Here is a 25,654-nt window from a genome sequence, read left to right as displayed (position 1 = left end):
TTATAGAATTCACAGGTCTCAAGGCAAAACGAAAATGCAGGGCCTCTTATTTAAAAAGCAAGAACCAGTGCCATTTCAGGGTGCTAAAATACAAAGCTTTCCCCATTTCTTCCACATTTACCTCTCTTGTCTTATCGTAGGGTTTTTACTTGCTATTTAATGATTTTCTACATAAGCAACAATTAAAGATTAAAATTATTGGCACACATTTGACCGGTCATCTTTATATTGTGCAATACCAGTTTTAAAAGGAGATCTAAGAGCCTTTAGCTTGTAAGCGGAATCGCTGAAACGACATGTCCTATTTCAAAGGTCCTGCCCGCACATGAACTTCATTCTTACCAGAAAAGTGAGAACACTCAACTATTTTTGTTTTGCTTCTTGACGAAATCACATTCTGCCCACGTGCTGGGCCTTCGCCTTCCTGCTGAGCCAGGAAGGGCTGAGTCAGAGGGAACTATGGGGGGGGGGGCGTCTCTCCCTGTCCTTCTGCACCTTCAATTTTGGCAGAAGTGATTGGCTAATGCAGGGACCTCATGTGACTAAGAGAGGGTGGCGCAGTGCCCCGGTCCTTCTCATTTCTCAGAATGCCCCGTGCATGTGTATGTGTGTGCATGCGCGTGCGTGCGTGTGTGTGCACGTGCGTGTGTTCTGAAGAAGCTCTGATCAGAATGGTTGCAGACATGACGTGCGTACCCAGGGCTGCCTGTGAGTGCGGCTGAACTGCGCACGTCCGCGGGGCCGCCGGAGTGGCACGCTTGCAGCGCGGCAAGGAGCAGCACACGCACACGCACACACTGCATGCACCACCACCCTCCACCCCGCCGCTCACGGGCACACCTCGTTGTCCCATCGCATCTCATCTCCAAACCACAGCTGCGAAGACGGACCTATGGCTTTAAGATAGTGACTGCAGAGCATTAAGCCAGGTGAGGAGCCCTCCTGGGCGTCGGGCCAGGTGGGCCAGGTGCGGTGCTATGGGAGCTGTGCCGGGCGAGTGTGAGAAGGCAGGGAGCGGTGGCAGACGTGCCCACTGCACATGCCTCCCGCCCCGCACGCAGGCTCCGGCCCACGGCACTCACAAGATGCAAGAGTTCAAAGATAAGGTTAAGAATTTCATGATGGCAGCCAGATGCATTAAGTACCCTGCCCTGGTGAGCACTGGGCCCTCCTGGGGCTGGAGCCCGTGTGACAGGAGGGGTCACGAGCTCCCGGGGCTGCCCCAGGGACCCGGTGACGACAGCTTCCAGTAACAGGGAAGATACGGTGGGAGGGCTCCAAAGCCTGCCCAGGCTCTCTGTGTTTCCCTTCTGTGATGTATAGGGGGCTCCCTGTACCCCAACTTCTAGCCATTCTCCGTCCTCTTGCCCCCACTCATCTCAGCGTCAGGGATCCCCAGAAACGAAGGCTTGCCTCTGGGCTAGCCCCATGTGACCACGCTGAGAGCTGGGAGCTCCACAGCAGGCAAGACCTGAAGAAGGCCTGGCAGACAGAGGGCTTGTGGAAAGCCTAACTGGAGTCGGGGTGGGGGGTGTCTCTTCCTTGGACTGACTCCAAGGCTCCCCGGAGTGAGGGAGCCCAGCACAGCCCACCAAGTCCACGCCCAGCCTCCACTGGCCTCTTCTCCTCCGTGGGCCTTTACGTCGCCTCGACCCTGCAGAGAGCAGTATTTGGAAAGCGCCCATGTGCCAGCATCCCAACCTTGACCTACCAGTTTGGCCCATCATCCTTGGCTAGGATGCCGGTGTCTCCGCGCTCAGCCCCCTGCCCACCTCTCCAGCCTTGTCTCCGCCTGCCCCGGTGTCTCTCCAACCACCTGGCCAGGGTAAGGGTGCTTCAGAAGGGGCGCAGCGATGCAGGCTGCCAGGTGGCCCCGGGGGTGAGGAGTTGTGAACGGCTGTGAGGAAGCACGATGGCTCAAGGACTCTACTTCCAGTTCTGCTAAGTCAGCTGGAAGCTGGTAAGGCTGGAGCAGATCTGCTCAAGGAGATGCAAAGCAACAGGAAGTCTGGAGGTAACACAGGATGGGGGAGGAAGTGGAGGACACAAGCTCCCTCCTGGCCGGGCGCCCCCTCTCCCTGGCACCGGAGCTGCCCGTGATCAGCTGCCTTCAAGTCTCCGTGGCGTGAGCCGAGCTGCCCCGAAGTGTCAGGAGGCCCCAAGCATTTCTGGCCATTTCCGGTCCAAGTGGCTCTATTTCTGGCAGTTTAATTTTAGATGCTCTGCTCCGGCGTAGGAAGGAGGACAGGAAGGGCACTTAGGTGGCTGGACCAGAGGGGAACCACAGCTGCACGACTTTTCAGACTGTGTCCCGTTAGCAACAGGCTGCTTGTGGCTGCTGAGCTGTGCCACCCACACCTACTTCCAGGTCGGAGGGCTGGGAGGGCAGGGGACCAGGCTTAGCCGAGGTCAGATACAGCTGGGAAGCTCTTCTACACCGAAGAAACCAGGGTGTGTTTGCAGAAGAACCAGCACATTCTGAGGAACTCGGGCCTCCTTGTAAGGATGGGGATGGGCTAGGAGTCGGCCAGGCCCTGGTCATGACCCCAGGATGATGTGAGGATTCGTGGACACAACAGCAGGTCTGGGCCAGCTCAGTGCCTGGCACCCGGCACACCATCCGTCAGTGATCGCCTGTCTCCTGCCCTGTCCCTCTCTTCCCTCATAGAGGCATCTCAGGGGGGGAAGAGGCTGCCCAGGACCAGATAGCTCGCCTTGGGGACTCCGGCCAGCATGGAAATCCACAGGCCTGAGGGTGGAGGCCAGTAGGAAAGAATTTGGGTGGGGATGGTCTTTAAAAACTGGTCACCACAGGAGTGGTGACGGACGAGTCTCCTGATACTTAAGAAAGGGAAAGGGTAAGTTTCCAGATCTAAGACTGATGGATTATATTTTTGATTGACCTCATCCCTGGCCCGAATTCCGGGACACGTTATAAAACAGAAAAGAAAGTGGAGATCACAAAGAAGTCTGGTTTGTTTGGTATTACAATATTTACTTGTCTGTTTACTTATAGGGCTGAGCGGAGGGCTAGTGCTCGATCCGCACACTTGAAAATGAACTGTTAGCAAGCCAGGGTGATGCCATTTGCCCCTGGCCACGGGGTTCCTATGGGTGTCCCAGGAAAATGCCCTATGGGTAGGCTATTTGGAAATTTGGCAGGACATTTCAGAGTCTCTCCTGAAATCTTCATGAACCACAGAGGGGAAATGGGAACTGAATGTTGGCCAGTTGAGGTAGGACTGAATTTGGTTGTTCGACTAGCTGTGAATCTGGTAGAGCTGTGAGATTGCCGATATTTGACCGTTTCGACCTACAAACATGGCCAGGTCACACGGTTCACCGGCTATTTATTAGACTAGGGAACCGCATAAATCCCTTCCAGCACAAGGGCTCTGTATTGCTAGAAGACTCTGCTTGCCCAGAGAAGCTGGAACTCCAGCCACTGCATGGAGGTGAAGACTCCGATTCTGGGGTCAGAGGCTCTTGGCTCAAATTCTGGCCCCTACCACTCCTAGGGTTCATGAAGGAGCATGCACAGTGTGCCCAGCCTGGTGCCTGCCCAGGGCTGGCCCCTCTCTCTGCTGAGGGTCTTTGCACCATCACCTGCTCTCTGCTCTACCCCGGGGTGAGAGGCAAAGCAGGAATGAGGCCAGAAGGTGTAAGGTCAGAGCTGTAAGTGGCAGTGCATTGGGTCTGGGATCCAGGGGGAAGAACAGAGGTAGGGGAACTTTGTGCAGCGGATAGAACCAAAGGATGGGGAGGCACTAGGAAGATGCCATGAGCATTGAGACTAGCATTTGCCAAAATGTAGACAGCAACCGGGGCCGAAGCCGTAAGTAGGGCGCTCAAGGATCTAGTTTGTTAGTCACTGCTGTAAAACCAACTCTCAGCCCCCAACTCAGTGGCCTTCAACAGCAAGTCTTTGTTCTCAAGATCAAGGGTCTATGGGAAGGATGCCGGACCTGGGGGTGGCTTTTCAGACGTGGGCTGGATTTTTGTTCTGGGGTTTAGGATGAAGAGAAGGAGCATGGCTAGGGCATGTTTTCCTCAAGGGGTGAATGGAAGCATGCCATGTCCCTTGAGGCCTGTCACTTCTACCCAAATCCCATTGGCCACAGCAAGGCCAGGATGGATGAGGGAGGAGGGTGCACAAACCCTATGGAGGTGGAGGAGGGGGAATGAATGATCACCAGACAAGAATCCATTTTGCGACCATGTCTATCTGTAGGACAGAGTCAGCAGCCACTAACACGAGTACTCAGGTATGCTGGAGAGCTTCTCTTTATTTTCATTTTTAAATTTTTCTTAGAGAGAGAGTGCAAGTGCATGTGTATGTGTAGGGGCAGGGGCGGAGGAGGGAGGTGCAGAGGGAGAGAGAGAGAGTCCTATGCAGCCTTCACACCCACTGTGGAGCCCAACGTGGGGTTTGAGCTCATGACCCTGACATCATGACTGGACCTGAAATCAAGAGTTGGATGCTTAACTGACTGAGCCACCCAGATGCCCCTGGAGAGGTTCTCTTTATTATTTATTTTAAAAAAAGACTTTATTTATTTATTTGATAGAGAGAGCACAAGCAGGAGAGCAGCAGAGAAGGAGAAGCAGAATCCCCACTGGGCAGGGCGCCTGACATGGTGCTTGATCCCAGGACCCTGGGATCATGACCTGAGCCGAAGGCAGCTGCCTACCTGACTCAGCCATCCAGGTGCCCCGAGAGCCTCTCTTTAAAAGGCTGGGGACACACTCGTCACACAGCTTCATCAAGCTGCTCTGTGACCCTGACAGATTCTAGTCATGAAAGGAGCCACTCCCGTTATGCTCCTTCTATGGAAGCCAATTAGTGCCAATCCTCAAATCAGCCCTGCCAGGTAGTGTTATTTCATTTTCTCTTTGAGGAAACCGAGTCTTTGAGATGTCAGTTGGCCTGTCCTGGCCCTTAAGGCATTTCAAGGCAGAACCAGGACTCCAAGGCAGATCCGGGTGCCCCAAGGTCTGTATGCTTTACCTTGTGCCGGCCTTGAAGGCCTGAGACCAAGGCACAGGAGATTCCAGCTCACAATAGGCTGCAAAGAGGTGTTTAGGGGCAGAGAGGGTGCCCTGTGATCCCACTTCTAAAACAGAGTCCCATGCCTATCTGGCTGCTTTGAGGGACTGGCCGGAGTGACTTTCCTTTCATGAGACTGGGTGAAACTCATACTTAGTCGCCTTTATGGGGTATGTTAAAATGGCCAGCTCCAGACTAGCAGGGGGGTAAATTTGGGTTCTTTATGGTGAAATGTATCATGCTGAAGACATCACATTGGTCCCCTAGGAGGCAGGAGACGATGAAGTCATCATTGCTCATAAAGCTCATCTGCCCTGAACTCAGCTCTGCTGCTGGCTGCCCTGGCTATGGATGCCCAGTAAGGGGACAGATTCTTAATTCCATACCTATTACTGTGGATGCCATAGGAAGGATGGCTCAGCCATTGATCCTGCTGGGACAGATGGCCCTGTGTTCCTGCCAGGGCTTCCCAGAGATCCCGATTCTGAGTTTTGGGGGCCTGGCATATAGGTCACCCCCAGAAATGACCTTGGAAAACCATATGTTGGGGCTCTGCAGCGGGAACATTTGTATTCATGAGAAAATTGACGATCTCATACCTCTGGGCTATAAAAGGGCCTTGGTGCCAGGCTAATAAAACTCCGAAATCAATATTCCACAAGGTCCTAAGTGTTGCAGAATGAGGCGCTGTTTGCTTCAGGTTTGCCTCTGAAATTAGATAAATTAACGTAATGAATTCTCACAACTCATTTGCATACATCGCCAATTTGATTTTAGAGGGAAGCATCGGAGAAGACGGTGCTGTGGATGCGTGTGTTGGGTTTGACCTATTTTCTGAGCTCTTTGTGTCTGCAGCGTGTGCACATTCTCTTCAAATGAAGCCGTGGCGCCGTGCTTTAGAATGAGTAGGAGGTCCTCCGCCGGCACAGAAATGAGCCAATGCCCCAGGGAAGATACTGGGTGGCGTGTGGACTTCAGGGACTGTGCTTCTGGCGGCCTCCGGCTCAGCCAGTGACATTGGGAAGGCGTCTCGACCTCCTAGAAAGTCCATCTGTGTGGTCGAGGCTGGAATTCTGGGGGGGCCTGCCCGCAGCCTGCGTGGGTACTTGGAGGAGGCCGTGCCGGGGCTGAGGGTCCTCCGTCTGTGCTCGCTCCCTTCTCTCTTCTGTGCAGCTCATACCAGCTCTCCAGGCCGGGAGAGGGGACCCCACGCCCCAGGCCATCTTTACAAGGAGCCTGAGCTGGCCACACGGTGTGGCGAGGAGCACTGCGATCCTCGGGCAGCATGCCACACACGCGGGGAACGAGGTGCCCTCTGCAACGTGGAAAGAGCCAGACATGGGACTGGTCCCGGGGCATGTACCATCCCTGTCCCCAGGTGGTCTTTTTTTTTTTTCTTTTTCTTTTTTTTTCCCCAGGTGGTCTTCAACACCCTTTGCTTTCACTGATGAGCCCTGGGAGCGCTGGCTCCTTCCTGGGCTCCTCGTGGAATCTCACCCGTGGGAGAGATGGATCCATTCCCCCCATACTGGGCCCTGTGCAGGCCCCAGCTCCAGGAAGTAAGGCTTTCCCATTAAATGCGCTTGTTCCTCCTGATGGGTGGAGATGGGGTTCTAGAAGCCTGGAGTGTGAGTGTGAGAACCTGGCAGACGAAGAGGTGAAAGCTATGTGAGAAGTCAAGGTTTCTCAACCCTGAGAAGGAAGCAGGTGAAATAGTAAACCTCCTGCCAGAAGCTTTGATAACAGCATTGTTCATCTGCCAGCAGGTGTCTTGTGTGTCCCCTTGAGGACGGTCACACAGACATCTCATTGCTCCGGGGACGTGGCCTCAGGTCCCGCCTCCAAGTCTTTGGCCTCGAGAGCCCTTGCTGACTTCGCTGACCCGGAGCCTGGCTCCCCACAGCCTCCTGGGCCCGAGTGCGGCACTGTCGACAATGCTGTCTCCATCAGCCCCATCACCTGCCCTTGTCTTGTTCTTACATTCTGGAACATTCTGGGCAGAAGTTTTAGCCAAATGCCAGTATAACGCCATGCACTAGGTCAGAGTGTTCTTGGGTGCCATTGAACAATGGGAATTGGCAAAAATGCGTCATCAGTTTGCCAGTGGCAAGAACCCCCAAGTCAAGTGGCAAATGCCCCTGATGCAGGACAGGCAGGAAGAAAGTTCTGCCCAAAGTCTAAGCGTCTTCTAGGCAAGGAGGCCCTGCGCGGCGGTGTGGGGTCTCACGATGCCGGCAACAGTGAGGTGAGGATGAGGTGGTTCTCACCTCATAGGGCTGAGGAGCAAGCGTGCAAGGCCAGGCTCCCCCCACCTCATTTCAGGGTTTGCTCCTCATCCACGGCGGGGATGGGGCCCACCAGGGGCCTCCTCAGAGTCACCCTCATGTCCCCCTGCCATTCCCCACCGTTGGAAAGGGAGGAAAGTAAGGAAGAACAACGACCCCTGGGGTCACACGGCCACCACACCAGGCCTTGCAGAGTGCTTGGGTTTTCACAGACAAGACCTGCCACCCCAGATTAGCCCCACCCTTGGGCAGGGATTCCCTCTGTCCCATCCTGCCCCAGGCACAGGATGTAAAGTCTCAGGATCTGAGTCTGGGTTCTGTGCATTAGAGTTCAGGTTTTGGGCAAATGATTCCCTGTCTTGAGACTCAGTTTCCTCCTCTGTAAAATGGGTCTAACCCTGCCTCCTTTGCTGGCTTGTGGGAGAGGCAGAGGACATGCATAGCAGGAAAGGGCTTTGTAAATGGGGGATGCTCTTGATGCATCTTGGTGACGATACATCCGGCTTTCAGGGGTGTGAAGACGTGGTCTTCCAAACAGTCTACCCTGATTTTTTACAAGACCACTGAGGACCTGTCAGTAGGGATACCATTGTACTAATGACAAGACTTCTATGAACCTAGAGGAGCAGGAGAAGCAAATGCCAAAGGTGGGTGCTCCTTGGGTGAGTGTTTCAGCTTCAGTTAGTTTTTGCATTAGAGACACTCACAGCTGGGCTGGACCAGCCCTGAATGTGTGCTGCTCCGTGGGGCTGCAGTAGAAGGCACAGAAGGACCAGACTGGGGAGGTGGGGGGCAGGGAGGAGGACATTTAGTGGGAGAGGCCTCCCGCCTAAGAGTTGCTACTGCTGCAGCTCTGTCCTGGAGGTAGTGGGGGGGCTGAGTAGTAGTCAGTTGGCTGAGGGGGACCCAGGGGTCTGCATCTGTCTGACCGGACCCTGCTTCCCTAGGTTACCAGAATCCTCCAGGGGCTGACATCTGCCCCAGGGAACACTTTGGTCAGTGTGTTGGATCAAGAACCCCCCGCCCCCCAGGCATTGGCTCGGTGGAATGTGACTGGGTGACACACCATCCTTCTCTGTTCTCCTGGGACTACGATCTAAGCTCAGGAAGAGCCCTGACCACTAACCACAGCCTTAGCTAGGAGCTCCCTGATGTACCTGATGCAAGTATGGGGTCCAGGGCTGCAGGTGTCAGATGTCTGAGGGTCCAGGCTGCTGGCTTTGATGTGGAGAGTGGATGGGGCAAAGCCACTCTCCAGGGAGGGGGGGACCTGCAGGGAAGTGGTGAGCCCACCTGCTCTGAACCAGCAGCGTGCTCAGCACGAGCCAGGGAAGAAAGCTAGGCCTGCGTGCAGGTGTGCAAAACCTCCCAGGTTTTAACATTTTTAATTCCTGTGTATTCACATACAGTGTTACATTAGCTTCAGGTGTGCAGTATAGTGATTCAACCCTCCCATGCAACACCTGGTGCTCATCAGGGTAGGTGTAATCAGCGTTCTCTTCATCCCCATCACCTATTTCCCCTGCCCTCCCCCCCACCTCCCCTCTATAAACCACCTGTTTGTTCTCTATGGCTCAGTTTTTTGGTTTCTCTCTTTTTTTTCATTTGTTCATTTGTTTTGTTTCTTAAATTCCACATATGAGTGAAATCGTATGGTATTTGTCTTTCTCTGACTTATTTCACTTAGCCTTATACTCTCTAGATCCATCCATGTTGTTGCAAATGGCAGGATTTCATTCTTTTTTTATGGCCGATTAATATTCCATTGTGTATATATGTATATTTGCAGCCTCTTCTTATCCATCATCAGTCAATGGGCATTTGGGCTGCTTCCATATCTTGGCATGAATAATGCTGCTATAAACAGAGGTGTTCCCAAATCTTTCCAAATTAGTGTTTTAGGTCTCACATTTAGGTCCTTAATCCATTTCGACTTTATTTTTGTATATGATGTAAGAAAATGGTCCAGTCTCATTCTTCTGCATGTAGCTTTCCAGTTTTCCCAACACCATTTGCTGAAGAGACTGTCCTTTTCCCATTGCATATTTTTGCCTTCTTTGTCAAAGATGAATTGACCATATAATTGTGGATTTATTTCTGGGATTTCTATTCTGTTCTATGGATGTGTGTATGTATTTTTGTGCCAGCACCATATTGTTTTGATGACTTGTAGTATAGCCTAAAGTCTGGCATTGTGACGATGCCCCCAGATTTGTTCTTTTTTTAAGATTGCTTTGGCTATTTGGGGTCTTTTGCGATTCCACACAAATTTCGGGACTGTTTGTTGCAACTCTGTGAAAAATGCTGTGGGTATTTTGATGGAGATTGCATTCGATCTGTAGATTGTTTGGGTGGTATAGACATTTTAACAATATTTGTTCTTCCAATCTATTAGCATGGAATGTCTTTCCATTTCTTTGTATCCTCTTCTTTCTTTTATCAGTGTTTCCTAGTTTTCAGAGTGCAGGTCTTTCACCTCTTTGCTTAAGTTTATTTCTAGGTATCTTATTATTTTTGGTGCAATTATAAATGGAATTATTTTCTTAATTTCTCTTTCTGCTGCTTCATTATTAGTGTATAGAAATGCTACGGATTTCTGCACATTGATTTTGCATCCAACACCCTTACTGAATTCATTTATCAGTTCTAGCACTGTTTTGGTGAAGTCTTTAGGGTTTTCTATATATAGTATCATGACATCTACAAACAGTGAAAGTTTGACTTCTTCCTTACCAATTTGGATGCTTTTTACTTCTGTTTTTGTCTGATTGCTAAGGCTTCCAGTACTTGTGTTGAATAAAAGTGTTGAGAATGGACGACCTTGTCTTGCTCCTGAACTTAGAGGAAGACCTCTCAGCTTTTCCCCATTGAGGATATTAGCTGTAGGTTTTTCATATATGGTGTTTATTATGTTGACGTATGTTCCCTTTAAACCTATTTTGTTGAGGGTTTTTTTTTTTATCATAAATGGGTGTTATATTTTGTCAAATACTTTTTCTGCATCTATTGAAATGATTATATGGTTTTTATCCTTTTTTTTGTGGATCTGATGTATCACGTTGATTGGTTTGTGAGAAATCTCCCAATTTTTTAAAAAAGATTTTATTTATTTATTCGTGAGAGACACAGAGAGAGGCAGAGACATAGACAGAGAGAGAAGCAGGATCCTCTCAAGGAGCCTGATGCAAGACTCAATCCCCGGACCAGGATCACGCCCTGAGCTGAAGGCAGATGCTCAACCACTGAGCCACACAGGAGTCCCAAAATCTCCCAATTTTTAAGCGATGGAAGCCCTTCAGATTTCTGTAAAATGATGTGAAGAGCTAAGCCAGTGCAATAGAGGACCAGTTGGGTGCACGGAAGACAGAGAGACAGGAGGCCACCCCCCTCTCTTCCTTCCCCAGGGCTGGCTGGTGCATGACCTACAGGCCAGGGGATCCCTGACCCTTCCTCCCAGCTGCTCCTCCCCAGGACATATCACATCTTCCCTTCCTCCCCTGCCATATCTGCCTTCTTGTCCCCTCTTATTTATTTATTTATTTATTTATTTATTTATTTATTGTCCCCTACTCTGAGCGTCACACTGCTGTCCCTTTGGCCCCTCCCAGGTCTAGCTCTGGATCTTGCCTGGTCTTCCTCTCTGACCACCCCCCTGCAGGTCATGCACTACCATCCCCTCCCTCTCCTGACCTGCCCTCCAATCTGCTAGCCCCAGCAGCTCCCCAATCAAAAACTGCTGGCTCCCAGGTGTGTCCCTCGGAGAACATGCTTGGGAGGAACAGCACCTCTTGCTCCCCCAGTCGCCCTTCTGTTCATGGCCTCATCCTGGAAGGACTGGGTGTGTCACTCTTCGTGCCGGCCACACCCCACCTAGCCCAGAGTCCTGGTTGATGTCCTCCCTTCTCCCCCCACTTTCTATCTTTACACTTCAAATTCACCCAGGACCAGAGCGGAAGATGGCAGAGAGAGAACCTGTGGATCAGTCAGTCACCCCACAAGCAACCTCTCTCACATGCTTCTTTCCCATCAGCCCCTGGCCTGCTCCTCTGGGTTAGAACCAGCCTGAGCCTTGGACTGTGAGGCCGTGCAACTCCAGGGCTGCAGCAAGACCACGGTCAGTTCCCATGGTGCCTTTGCACTAATGAGAGCCCAGTGCTCCTCGCTCAAGGAAGACATTTGGTGGTTAGTCCAACATTGCAATCTGAATTTCTGGGGGAAGGGCACTCCAGACCCTGGCACACAGCAACTCTGGTTGCACATATGTGTGTGTGTGTGTGCAAGTGCACACGAACCCGAACCTACCTTCTTGCTCAATTACACAGCTCCCAGGCACTGGAGCATTTGTATCTGTTTAGTCTGAAGGAGTGCAAATCAGGCCTCAGACAGCAATGGGGGAGGGGGGCAGGAGAGGCAACCTGGGGATGTCTACGCTCCAAGTGTCCACAATGAGTGCGTGTGAGTATGTACATGGCAGGGTAGGTTAATGTGGAAGGGATTTCCCGCTGACCCTACTCCTCAACCTTACAGACTGGCCAGGAAGTCTAGAACTCCATGGCCCCTTGTGCATTCTATGTGTGATGTCTACAAGCTGTGTGAAGCCCCTCTCAGTGAAAGCACCCATGTGCAGTGTGCAACCTGAACATCCATACAAGGCCTTCTTGGGTTAAAAGTATAGGTTTGGATAATAGTCCCCTGGGCTTGTACCTGGGTTCTGCTAATTGTTAGCTTGAGACCGAGCTTTGCATAAATTAACCACGCACCGTGTGTAGCTTTTACTATCAGGGAGCTACGAAAATGGGCAGATCCTGGCGACCGGGGGCCCTGGGTACCGTCGGTGTTACAGCCCTCAGCTAACAAGACAGGCCCGAGGGCCCGCAAATGTGGAGTTCAGGTCTGAAAGGGAGGGCAACCCTGAATCTTTTCAAAAGGTGTCCTGGGTAACTCCAGCAGACACTCCCTGAGCCCACTGCCCCCGGATGGGCCAAACTACCCAAGGTTCTCCAAACCTCTAGCTCTGCCATGACTTCTGCCCTTGTTCCTGCTGTCCCCTGCCTGGGCCGTGCAGACCTGGCAAGCTGACCTCGTCCCTCTGGGCTCCGTGTCAATGCCCTGACCCCTGCATAGAAGGAATCTGATGGTCCTCCCTTCTCTGAGCGGCCTGGCCCCGTGCTTGGTCTCTGACCTGGACGGTGGGCAGCCCCAGGGCCCCTGGGCTCGAGCAGACTCATGCCCGAGCCTCAGCGAGGTACTGGGCACACAGGCCACCAGCGGATATGGGTGAAGGACCATGGCATGTCACTGTGCCCCTTCGTGTCCCCTGGGCTGTGAGCTCCTGAGGGGCAGACGCTGGCTTCTCTGGATCTTGGAATCTCCCAGTCTCTGCCAGGAGGCAGGGGCTGAGCGGTGGTGGGGAAATGGGCTCAGAAAGCCCATGTGGGAATTCAAGAAGCTGCTGAAAGAACTATTGCCTCCTCAGCAAGAGGAGAGAGGGGAGGAGTGACACAGCTTCTGGGCTGCCCGACAGGATGTGCGTTAACTCCTCCAGAAACCACAGCACCAGGGGCTTTGGGGCTGAAATTCCTGCAGGACACCAGAGATTGTTCTATAAAAATACCCTTTTAAAAATAGCAGCTGGTTTGGTTTTGTTTCCTAAAGGCCGTGGAGTGCGGCTTCCTGATTTGGGAAGACAAGTGTCTGAGCAGCACAGGGAAGGCCAGGGTTTGGGCCCTGGAGGGTCAGCCTGGGAGTTCAGGGTGCCATCCACACTCTCACGGGGGCCCTGGGGGCCGGACCTGGTGGCCAGACCCATGGGCAGTGACCCGTGACCCACAGAGGCTTTTCAGGTTTTATCCTCCCCCACTGCTTCCTCCTCCTCCCCTCCTCTCCTCCACTCCCCCTCCTCTCCTCCTCTCCCCCTCCCCTCCCCTCTCCCTTCCTGCTCCACATATAGACCTGAGCTTACAAGAGCTCCAGAGACTGGCACCCGGAGGTGTGAGTCCAGATCCATCACTTCCCAGCTCTGAGATCTTGGTCAAATAACCTCACCTCTCTGGCCTCCTTTCCTTCTTCTACAAAATAGGAGTAACAAGAGTCCTAGCCTGATAGGGCCCTGGTCGGATGACAGAGGCAGCGGCCTGGAAGTCACCTACTTCCCCATCCGGCCACCCCTTGGGAGTCATCAGAGGGTGACGAGGGGGAAGAATGGGAAGCCCCTGCTCTGGGTGGCTCGAGGGGCCACGCGGCACAGCAGGGGCCCCTCTGTGGCTGCGTCCTCCCGCCGTGGAGTAGGAACGATGTGTTTCCCTTTTGGTTTTCTGTTTTCCCAAAAGTTGTGCCTTTTGCTGCACTGTGCTTGCGGTCAGAAAGACAAAAACAATAAATGCCATTTAGAAAAAAAATAGCATTTGCTGAGAACTTCTGCTTTCTGGTCTCAGCTGGAACTCAAGGGCCCTGGGGGGAGGACTTCGTGGGGGCTTCAGGCTGCCACGCAGTAGGTGGGAGCCACCAGGGCCGCGGCTCTGCAGGGACTTGAGCTGACCACCCTGGGCTGGGTGGCCTGCAGCAACCAGCGGCCATTCCAGCCCCAGCAGGGGCCTGTGGGGAAGATCTGGGTTGGGTGTGTTTGCTCCTGTGTCCCCCACTCTCTTCCTCCACGGTGACCGCCTCCTGCCACTCTGCCTTCGGGGGCCCTGCTTCCCCCCTTCTCTGTCTTTTGGGCTGTTGACAAAACTCCAACTCCTTGGTCAGGGGCTGGGATATTTTGACCCAAAGCTCTGTTCCTGTGGACATTTTGTCCTCAAGACATTTTGAATTCAAGGCTTTTAATCAGAATTAGTCAACAGTGATGCGTTTCCCTCTAGAAAGTACCAGAATTCCACAGGGAACTCCATTAAGCCAATTTAATCCCTTTACCATTTTTCTGTCCAGCACAGTTAAACCATTTCCGATGTTTCCATCTCCATTTTGCTGAAATTATTTTCATAGAGATCAATTCTCTTGCATTTAGAATTTCGCAGCGGAGGTTTGCTCCATAAATCAGTTCCTTCTCCGACTCAGACTTTACTAATTGCAGCTGTCGCCGTGGCGTGGTGTGGAGTCCGTCAAGGTTGGTCTTCCTGGGTTATGGTCTAGTTTGCATTTTTCTGAGTTAATCCATGAGGACACAGTGAGCAGTTTCAGGAGACAGGGAGCTAGTGGGGCAGGGCCCGTGGAGGAGGGGAGAGGTAGGGACAGAGGGAGACACAGAGAGGGGGACCGAGGGGCCTCTGGGCAGAAACAGAGCTGATGCTCAACTGAGGCTCCTGGTGAAAGACCACAGCCCTCCGTCTCTGCCAGTCTGAAGGCCCTTCCAGGAGCATCCTGGCTGCTACTGATGCAGGTGTGCTGCCACCGGGCACACGGGCTGGAAGGTAAGACGGAGGGGCTGCCAGCTGCCACGTTCTGCTGCATGAACAGAGCCTAAGTAGGAGGGCCAAGGAGCACAGAAAGACAGTGGACCAGGAGACAGCCAGGAAGGGAAGTCCAAGGGCCTTGATCATCTCAGACCCTGGATCCAGCCATGCCTGACAGCAGCGCCCCAAGCTGTCCTGTTATATACTTCTCCAATTTTTTTTCTTAAGGTAATTGATTTGGGGTTCTTTCACTTGCAACCAAACATATTCTCCTGAACACCCTCCAGCTCTGGGCTCACACATCTGTGGTGTCTGTTCCCGCTCATGTGACTTGATGTTCCTCAAAGCCTTTTGGGAACCCCCTTGTCTCCCCCCCAACCCTGTGTCTTCTCCCTCGGCTCAGCGTTGACCTATCAGGAGTCTATGGACTACAGACATTCTTTTTTCAGATGCCTCTTAAGTGCCTAGCATGATGCTGGGGACCAAGAATGGGGTGGGAGCATTGGGACAAACTCCTCAATCTCACTTCTCTGTTGCCTTCTCTGCGAAACAGGTAAATCACAATTCCCGCCGGCAGCTCTGTGAACAGCAGACTGTCGAGGTGCTAGGAGACGCTGGTAGTCACTCACTGCTTGAACCATGATGGAAAGAGCCCCCCGGAGGCTGGGGCAGGAGCCTCAGGATGGCTCTCACGGTCTCACGGCTCTTAGAGGCCAGGGAGTTAGTGACCTGTGACCCGCCTTCATGAAGGGAAACCTCTGGATTGAGAGGCCAAGAGGGGTCAGGGGTCCCGAGGGACAGGCTGAGTGCCTAGCACGCACCTGCTGCAGCGAGCAAGGCCGCAGGTGGGCAGCCCGTGAGATGGGTGCCCCGGAGCCCTGGTCTGGCGCTGGGATATTCATTCCCATGCTGTGTCTGCATTGCTGATGCCTGCTGGAAGCCAGATCCTCAGAAATAGCTGGCACCCTCCTTTCTCGTGGCGCCTCTAACCACAGGTACATCAGTCTCTGCTGTTTACCGGAGTCCAGAGTGGGGCCTTCTGTGGCCTCTTGGAACCTGGTTCTGGCCACGATGTTTATTGGAAACACGGGGGAAGCCTCAGCACGGCTCCCTGGTGGTGGGGCCTCCTGTGCAGCATTACACATCTGTGGGGTGCTCCCCTACATTCTGGGGGTGTCTGCTCGGTGGTGGCATTCCTCTGTAGGCATGAGGAAATTTGATGGGGGGGGGGTGGGGAAAGCTGTGACAGGTGTTTTTTGGAGTAGTGAACTCAATCCTCAAACATGATTTTGTATTTTGAGAGCTAAAAAGCAAAACCAAACACCAACCTTTGTTTTCATAAAATAAGAAAGCAAAACTGAAAAAATTATCTTGGTGGCAGGGAGTCCTCACGGGGGTGGGAGGGAGGCAGAAGCACGCCTGGGGTGGGGGTGGTCACCATGGAAAGCTGTCTCCCTGCGCTGCTCCAGCCCGCCTCGCCTGGATTAGCCCTGACCTGACGCAGGATCAGCTGTCCTGTCCCACAACTTTAGGCATTTCGAAATGTGTCGGAGACGTCCTTCCTTACCACATACAAAGAACATGTATCGTGTTACAGAGAACCAAGGTGATAAGGGTTGTGTGACCCCCATGTATTTTCCATCCAAAAATGCCAGGGAGTAGGGACACCTGGATGGCTCAGCGGTTGACTGCCTTCAGCCCAGGGCATGATCCTGGGGGTCCCGGGATCAAGTTCCATGTCGGGCTCCCTGCATGGAGCCTGCTTCTTCCTTTGCCTGTGTCTCTGCCTCTCTCTCTCTCTCTCTCTCTGTCTCTCATGAATAAATAAATAAAATCTTAACAACAACAAAAAAGGCCAGGGAGGGGTGGGGCTTGAGCCTCTGCAGTAGAGCAGGGTTGTGGCCGTGAGGAGCAGGGTGGTGGCTATGAGGGACAGAGGAATCCACTGCGGGTGTCCCCAGAAGGTCTGTCCTCCTTCTTTGAGTCCTCGCTGAGCCCTTGGACCTCAGGGGACCCTGTCGGAGAAGGCCAGGAGCCGTGGACTGTGGTCCCCAACACAGTCCATGGAGACCGTGAAAGACAGGAGACAGACCAGATGACCTGGTCTGAGCTGCAGGGGTGGTGTCATAGCTGCGTGACCTTGGACAACTCGCTTAACCTCGGTTCCCATCTCTATAAGCTGGGGCGGCCGCTCCTCCCCCGTTCCGCTGGTTGGCATCAAGACAACCCCTGTCCTCCCTCCCCTGAAAGGCTGTAGGCAGCGAACGTATCTGGACGACCCTCCACGCTGATAACCAACATCTGTCGAGAGCGTCTGTGTGCCGGGCACTGCTCAGATGTTTTTCCCTGTGCTTATTCAACAAGTCCTCCCCACGACCTCATGGGGCAGGTGCTATTCCTATTCTTTTTTTACAGATGAGGCGACCGAGGCAGCGTGAGCTGAGAGAGGAGGCGCCAGTGTTTGAATGTGGGTGGCCTGGCTTCTAGTCTGGGCGGCTGGGTGCCCGTCCACCCCACCTCCAATGACAGTCCTGCCAGTCGGTGGGTGGGTGACAGCAACACCCTGGTGGCCTCTGCCGAGTGCAAAGGGGAAAGGACACCACCTGATCTTCTGAAATCTAGGAGCTTTCTGTGGGCAAAGAATCATCCATGTTTCTTTCTCCACCTGCTTTTCCTCTTCGACTTTCTTCAAACTTCCATGTTGGCTTCTTTTTTTTTTTTTTTTTTTTTAAGATTTTATTTATTTATTCATGAGAGACACACCACAGAGAGGCAGAGACACAGGCAGAGGGAGAAGCAGGCTCCCTGTGGGGAGCCTGATGTGGGACTCGATCCCAGGACCCCGGGATCACGACCTGAGCCAAAGGCAGACACTCAACCGCTGAGCCACCCAGGCACCCCACATGTTGGCTTTCTGAGGCAGCTCCCAGTTGGGGAAGGTGAGGCATAGAGGGGTGACTTGTCCAAGGTCATGCAGCACGCTGCCGGCAAGAGGAGCTGGAGCCTTCTGGCTGCAAGTTCAGGGCTTCGTGGCGCTGCCAAAGTAATTTTTAATATGACAAACGTAATGGGGAGGGAAACAGAGCTAGAGAAGGGGCTCCCTGTTTTTCTGTTTCGGACTGAGATCCTCCACTTGGGGAAATCTGCTTAGTAGGCAGCTGCCTCTTATGACGAGTACCAGACCAAGAGCACAAAGGTGGGGTCTGTCTGCAGGCTCAGGAACAGAGCTTAGCTAGGGACCAGAGAAGGGCGGTCAGGCCTCGCACTCCCTTCCCTCTAATAGGTGACAGACCTCGTGGAACCCTGCTTGGCCTGGGGGTGGCTGGGGATAGTCGAAGGGCACGGGGAGGTACACCAGTGCTGCTGGGCACACTCCTGCCCACAGCTCGGTAGCTAGCACGTGGGCTTTGGGGCCCTGCTTCGTAACCCGGCTCAGCCACTCACTGGCTGGGAGACTTTGGGCAAGTCCCTTATCCACTCTGTGTCCTGGTTCCGTTGTGCAAAGTAGTGATTATAAGAGTAAACACCCCAGAGGGCCTTGTCGGGTTAAATGGGACGGGTGGGTACGGCGTGTGTGCACTCGATAAACGTTAGCTGTTATTAGGATTCATATTATCATTAGCCGTAATGATAGCTGTCGGTTGCATATCTGGTGTGTTCCAGGCTTGTTCCTGGGGTCATGCACTTGAGAAATGTGACAGGCAAAAAAAGTTTGCAGAGTTTGTGCATGTGATTCCTGGCTTAGGCCAGGACCCTGACGGTAGGGTCAGGGTCAGAGTGAATCCTAGAACCACTACTTACCTTGGTGGGGACGACAGTGGGTCACCTCATCTCTCCGAGCCTTGGTTTTCTCATCTGTAGAATGGGAATCTGTTGGTTCAAAACGTTCTTCACTGGGAGTAACAGAATGCTCAGCTAACACTGGCATAGATGAAGAGGGGTTATTTTTTCAACTGGCCTCACCAGAAGTTTGGAGTAGATGGTCCAAGGTTGTTGGCGTGGCTCCCAACAGCAGCCCACATTCTTCTTCTCCTTTTTTTTTTTTCTTTTCCAACTCTTAGCATATTGGTTCTGTCCTCATGCTTGCTGCCTCATGGCCTCAAAATGATGGCTCCAACACCTGCCTCTGGTGCCTCTGGTTTGTGTTCTGGTCAGAAAGAAGAACAAAGTATTCTGTTTTCAGAAGGGGAGGCTGCCTTTGGCTGACGTCTTGTTGGCTAGAGTTATGGTGAATGATCACCCCTAACTTCAGTGGGGCCTGGGAAATAAATTATTTTCGCTCCCTAGACTCATCAGCAGGGGGAAGACAATTGTGGGTCCCTTTAGGTAGCAAATCCCCAGGGCCCAGCGTGGGGCCTTGGAGAGGATGTACGTGAAATGCTAATTCCAGTGCCTGACACAGATTAAGTGCCCAAGGAGGGAACACTTTATCCTTATTAGCTAAATTCGCTAAGGAATGAATTTTAAGAAGGGGAAGGATTAATATCTTACAGTGCAAACCGGGCCTTCGTAAATGGATTTCCTTCTAGTTCTTCTCTTGGCTTCCATTGGCCTGCGTGGGTTGCCCTTGTGTCTCCCAATCTCAGACAAAGCTTCCACTGAAACCGCCTGCCAGGGGGCCATTCTGAGGCCCCCACCCCTCTTCCTGGGCCCTCCTCAGATTGGAGGCTTCGTGCTGTCTGGAGAGACTTGGCTTTGGGCACCCGTTACAAAACACCTGGAGAGTGTGTTTGGCCAGGGGGAGGCCAGACTGCCCTGCGACCTATAGGTGCAAACACGGGGTTAACCTGCGTGTTCTCACCCCATCCGGATGCAATTGGTGATTTCGCCCAGGAGGCCCTGAGAGGTTCCTCCCAGCCTCCTGATTTTCCAGAAAGCTACCATCCTTTCCTGCATGGTTTTGTTTTTAAGAGTGTTTTTTTAAAAATGTGTTCATCCAGATAGAACTCCGAATTCATGATAAATTCATGATAACACCGCGGGTGTTTATGGCAATAAGTGTTTTCTTTGGGCTCTTGGTTGTTTACTGCCTGGGGTGATTATGCATGCAGGGGGGTCAGAAAGGAAAGTCATTAATTTCACAGCCAACCACAGGTCTCCTCGCGTAGCGGGCACCTCACCTCCAAACTGTCTCAGCAGCTAAGGAACGTGAACCTCAAACCAGGGGTCATCCCCCCAGCAGATCTCCGTTGGTTCGGGAGCCAGGGCTTGGGGAGGGCAGGAAGGAAGGGTTGTTATCAGGAACTACCCCGAGGTCTAATCAAACTGACTTGCTGATTCCCAGGTGCCAGTGACCACTGGACAGCACTTTGGCAGGACGTGGGGTGGCAGCCGTTGATCTGTGGGTCTCCCCCTGAGCAGAGAGGCTGGCAGCTTGTGATTCACTCTGGGGGTGAAGGGGGTTGAGCCGAATAACAACCCCGTGAAAAGTGGGAATTAAACAGATCTTTCAGCCTTGGCTCCCCGGCTTCATGGGCCTTGCTAACAAATCACAGGCCCCGGTGCCAGGCCATCAACACAGCTGCAAGAGATGGGACGGCCGGGTTTTGATGGCTGACTTGGTTGATGCTTAGACCGAGGGTATCATCAATCTTGCAACTTTTGGAAAGCTGTATGGATTTTGTTGGGGGAGGAGACTAGCTATATTTGTGGGTTAGGAAGGCTTATAAATTAAAAGCATGTTGCTGGTAGTTTTTTCGAAGTTCTCTGTGGCATTTTACATCCACCCTTACATAAAAATATCTAACATTTATTGGAGTACGTCCCATGTGCCAGATAGTGTGGAGGTCTCCCATGGATGAGCCTCCTGTGTTAATCTTCACCATGATGCTCTGAGGGAGGAACAATTCTTTTTTTTTTTTCTTCTTTTCTTTTTTAAAAAAGAATTTATTGGGACACTTGCGTGGCTCAGTGGTTGAGCACCTGCCTTCAGCCCAGGGCATGATCCTGGAGACCCAGGATCGAGTCCCATGTCGGGCTCCTTACATGGAGCCTGCTTCTCCTTCTGCCTGTGTCTCTACCTCTCTCTTTGTGTCTCTCATGAATAAATAAAATCTTAAAAAAATAATAAAAAATAAAAAGAATTTACTTATTTATTTGAGAGAGAGAGCACCAAAGAGAAAGAGCATGAGTGGGGAGGTGGGGCAGAGGAAGAGGGAGAAGCAGACTCCCTACTAAGCAGGGAGCTCTATCCCAGGACCCTGAGATCATGATCCAAGCTGAGCTCGGCAGACTGAGCTCCCCCAGCACCCCGGGAGGAACAATTCTTATCTTCAAATTAAGGATGAAGAGATTCAGGTACCAAGAACAGAAGTTGCTCATCTGGGGATGCATCTGTTGGACCTGGCCTGAGAATGTGTTTAGTGTTTGTTGGCTGTTAATGACAGCTGGCAAGCCTTAGAATTACCATTTCCATGTGTCTCCCATGGTAGAGCTACTGCATTAGCAATAGTACTAATTAGCAAATAATAACTAGCAACTAATAATAATAATTGCTAATAATTATGGTGTTATAATTAACTAAAATAATATATCAATTAATAATAATTAGCAATGGCTAGTGTATCCCCTTGCACCTGTACTCTGTCCTAGTTGTTCTAAGGCAGTTCTGTTCTTTCTTTCTTTTTTTTTAAGTAGGTTCTATGTCCAGCATGGAGCCTAATGTGGAACTTGAACTCATGGCCCTGAGATCCAGATCTGAGCTGAGATCAAAAGTCGGACACTTAACCGACTGAGCCACCCAGGCGCCCCCCTCAAGGTGAGCGTTCTTAGCAGTTGTGATGCGCAGAACACCAGGGGTCATCTGGCCACACACAGTGGCACTCTTTTGCTATCAGGAGGACAAAGGATCCGATTCTAGAATAAGAGTTTACTTCCTACAACCACTTCTTAAGCCATCTTGGATTGGTCTCCCCCAGAAGCAGACCCTTGTAGTAAGTAGTTTATCTAGGAGGTGATCTCAGGGAACATCTGTAGGCAGATGAGAGAGGAAGGGTACAGCAGCTGATGGGTGGTGTACTATCAAGCCAGTTTTGAGCTGTGGGCATCTGGAGCTCATTCCCACCTGAGAAGTCTGTGGCGGTATGACCACAGCTCAGAGTCCCCATGCAGAGGGCTGTGGCAGCTGGGCTACTTACCCTCCAACCTGTGTCACTTATGGCTTGAGGGCTACTTCTGGAGACTTTTTACGCTGCAGTTCTTCTGGCCCATACAGCCCATGGGCTGAGCGTGGCTGACCGTGCTCCTGTGGCAGGAAGAACCTTCAGGCAGTCATGGGTTTGCAGTACGCAGCCTTTGGCATCTGGAGAAGAATGCCAAGGGGATGGGTGAGCATCTGCCCCTGGGGGCTCACTGCTCCCAAGCCGTCTGTTCTGACCTCAGACTCCAGGTTGCTGGAAAGCCCTCTCTTCAGATCCAAAATCGGTCTGGGGTAGTCTGAAAACGACCCCACAAGGGTAGTGAGTCCCAGTGCCTAGACCCTGTGAATGCTGCTTTATTGGGGAAAAGGTTCTTTGCTGACGTGAACGAATCAAAGACTTTGTGATGAGAGATTATCCAGGATTTTGGGGTGGATCCTAATTGTTATCCTGGGCGTCCTTGTGAGAGAGACGTGGGGATCTGAAGATGGAACAGGAGAAGGCAAGGTGACCACGGGGTGGAGATTGGAACAAGGCCGCAGCAAGCCAAGGAAGGTTGCAGCCCCAGAAGCTGGAGGAGGCAGGGGAGAAATGCTCCCCCGGAGCCTCTGGAGGGATGCAACACTGCCCAAACCTTGATTTCGGACCAAGGATACTATTTTGGCATGTTGGCCTCCCGAACAGTGAGAAAATAAATTTCTGTTGTTTTAAGCTACCGAGCTGTGGTAGTTTATTCCAGAAGACCCAGGAAATTCATATAGCATGGCTTCGAGCTCCCCTGCTCTGCCAAGACTGCTCTTTCAACATCTGTAGAAGGACCTGTGCTCCCTGGGCCTTTTTCCCTGCAGGCGAAGCAGAACACCCCAGTGTCCTCTGCTGGTCCTCCCACAGACACACTCTCTTCTTCATTCCTTTACTTGGGTAAAGAAAGAAGGCATAGCAACAGACAATAGCCAGCCAGCCCTGGACCTTCTCCCAGAGTCTGGAAGCTGAACCCAAGAATTGATGCCAGCCCCAACCAAGCCCGCGCTTGCCATGCCTCATCATATATGGTAGACTGTGCCTCTGTGTCCAACTTCGTGGCTGGCTCAGTTGGCAGCATTGTCTCTCTACCACCTCCCAGTCCTTGCCCTGAGGCCCCAGAATGCCTAGTGGCCAAGTCCAAATATAATGACCACAACTTGTTCGTCACTAGCTTCCAAAGAGTGACCAACTAAGAAATCACAGGTCACTGGTCTTCTGCAAGTCTCAAAGTCCTGACTGAATCCTGCAAAAGTTCCTGCCTTAGTCAACCAGGACCCCAAGGCTAGAGCCTTACTACAAATGATCTGGAGATCTTGTTACAGAGCAGGTTCTGATTTGGCAGATCTGGGATGGGGCCCGGATACTGTATTTCTAACAAGCTTTAAGGTGGTGCTGGGCTGCAGACCACACCTGGGGTAGGATGAATCTGGAGACACCAAGGTCACTGGCTGAGTACTTGCCATGCTTCAAATGCAGGTCATTTTCTGTAGCTTTAGCAAATCTCAAACACAAATCTCTGTTTTCCATTGCGTAGAGTGGTGTTTTCATGGTTTGGTTGCTAAGATTATTGCATTTATAACTCCATTAGGAAACACCCCGTCCCTGTCTTGCCTAGAACAGAATGCCAATCGAGTTTTCCCCAAGAGTCCGTATCTGGCTTTGGCCCTCATTTCTTGTTGGGCTGTAGATTCCAAGTGGATTGACAGTGTGCCCTTCTGCAGACTCTCTAGGACTTCTCTTCTAGAATGAATGTCAAAATAATCCTGACTCCACGTTCAAATGGAAGGCACCAGAGAACTGGCTAAGACAATGACACTGCCTTGTGCTTGAGTGTGTGCCAAAGCAGGGGATTCAGAATAGTGCTCACTACCTTTCCATCCAAACCCACACCCTCCACACCTTGCCTTGGTGGAGACCATCACAGTGCTTCCAGCCTGCCTCCCTCCCTGGCCTCTGGTGTCTCTGGGATGGGAATCATGTCAGCCCATCTCTGTGGCTCTGGTACATGGCTCATTAGGGGCCTAAATAAATGTATGCATTAAGTATATGCTCTCCAAAGACTTTTACTTTATCTCCCTCCTGAGAGGATAAGAGACCTGCCCAGAGCCCCACAGCCAATGACAGGGAAGGCAGATTCCTCATGGCTTTTCTGAACCAGCCTATAAACTCATGCAGAAGCAGACCTCATCCAGCCTAATGAGTTGATAAACTGAGGCCTGGGAGGCCCAAAGACTTGGCCGGGACTCTTACAGTAAGTCAGACAATAGCTGGGCCTGGATTCTGGATCTCCTGGCATAGGTCTCTGCCAACACCTCCTTTGGGATTCTATTTGTTTCCACTAAAAAAATCAAGAGGAAAAATCATGAGGAAACTCTTCCAAGCTCTATAAAGAGAGGAGGCGGCTGAGCCCATGATTCTTGTCTTCTGGGCTTGGGTTCCCAGCCTGAAGCCCTGCCTAGGTTTACTCCCTGAGATTTGGGAGTGCTGACCCCATCTGCAGGAATGGCAAGACCCTGTGATTTTGTATGTTTGTTTGAAGGTGAAGTATGATGCCTTGGAAACAACAAGGGCCTGGCTTTAGAAAGTGTAGGTAGACCTTTTATCCAGCCAATTCCATTTCTAGGAATCTCTTTTACAGAAATTCTCGTATAAATGCACAAAGTTTTACGTATATGGATACTCATTGCGGTTATATTAGAAACACATCTACCCCTCTGATTATTCTGAACTCAGGGGAAAGTAGGGAAAAGCTTCCTTTATGTACCAACATGGGAAGATCCAAGGTATACTATTAAATGAAAAAAGAACAAATCACAGAAGAATATATATGGGGTACCCTGTTCATTATTGAATATATTTATGTATGTGCATATATAGGAAATTCCTCAACGTACTCAAGAATTTGTGGTTCCTTCTAGAAGGAAGTATATGATAAGGGGTGAGGGAAGGGTGAAAAGGAGCCTCTGATTTTAATTTTACATATTTTTTTGTTTGAATTCTAAACAAAGAATTAATAAAAATCCCTTCTGTGAGTAAAAAAACATACCGAAGGAAGCAAACAATGGCTTTGGCCATTGTTCTAACATATGCTTGGTCCTTGTGTTTGTTGTCTGTGCTCCAAACCCAGGGGCATGAAGCCTCACGCATTGATTAGCTCATGGTTTCTCTGGGTCGAGAATCTGGGCATGGCTGAGTCCGGTCCTCCCGCTCATCGTCTCTCACAGTGCTGCAACTGGGGGCTGTTGTCTCATCTGAGGGCTCCTGTCAGAGGCAGGTGATCTTCCAAGGCCACTCACGTGGCTGTTGGCAGGAGTCAGGTCCCCACGGGCTGTTGGCCAGAGACCACCTTCAGGTCCTTGCCACAAGGACCTCTCCAAGGGCAGCTCACAACATGGCAACTGGCTTTCCTCAGAGTGAGCAAGTGAGAGAGTAGGGAAAGTGAGCTAGGGGAAGCCAGAGTCTTTTTGTAACCCAACCTCTGCAGTGACCTCCGCTCACATTTGACATATTTTATGCAGACCACAGTGTCTCTAGGTCCCACCTGCAGTCACGGAGAGGGGATTATACTAGGAGGTAGAGGCTATGGAGAGCCAACCCAGAAGTTGCCTACCATACTCCTGGTCTCTTCTCTTCAGTGTTCACAAGCTTTGAGACATTGGCCAGGTCACGGAAAACCTCTGGACTCCAATTCCTTATCTGTAAAATGGGCTTCTAGCAGCTGTCACACAAGGCCATTGTGAGGATGACATATGACGGTGCGTGCAAAATAGC

General features: G+C 51.6%; 1 long non-coding RNA gene across 1 annotated transcript; it reads left to right on the top strand.

The window, feature by feature from the left end:
* The first annotated feature begins 584 nt into the window (after positions 1 to 584).
* On the top strand, positions 585 to 23,926 carry LOC140595740 (uncharacterized). The gene is made up of 5 exons (XR_011997611.1): positions 585 to 929; positions 6,221 to 6,425; positions 7,843 to 7,979; positions 8,280 to 8,498; positions 21,360 to 23,926. It is a non-coding gene; the product is annotated as an uncharacterized lncRNA (long non-coding RNA).
* Positions 23,927 to 25,654: the final 1,728 nt, after the last annotated feature.

The sequence above is a fragment of the Vulpes vulpes genome, chromosome 15 (assembly GCF_048418805.1).
Source record: "Vulpes vulpes isolate BD-2025 chromosome 15, VulVul3, whole genome shotgun sequence".
In the NCBI taxonomy this organism is placed as follows: domain Eukaryota; kingdom Metazoa; phylum Chordata; class Mammalia; order Carnivora; family Canidae; genus Vulpes; species Vulpes vulpes.
This window is presented reverse-complemented; position numbering and strand designations above follow the sequence as displayed.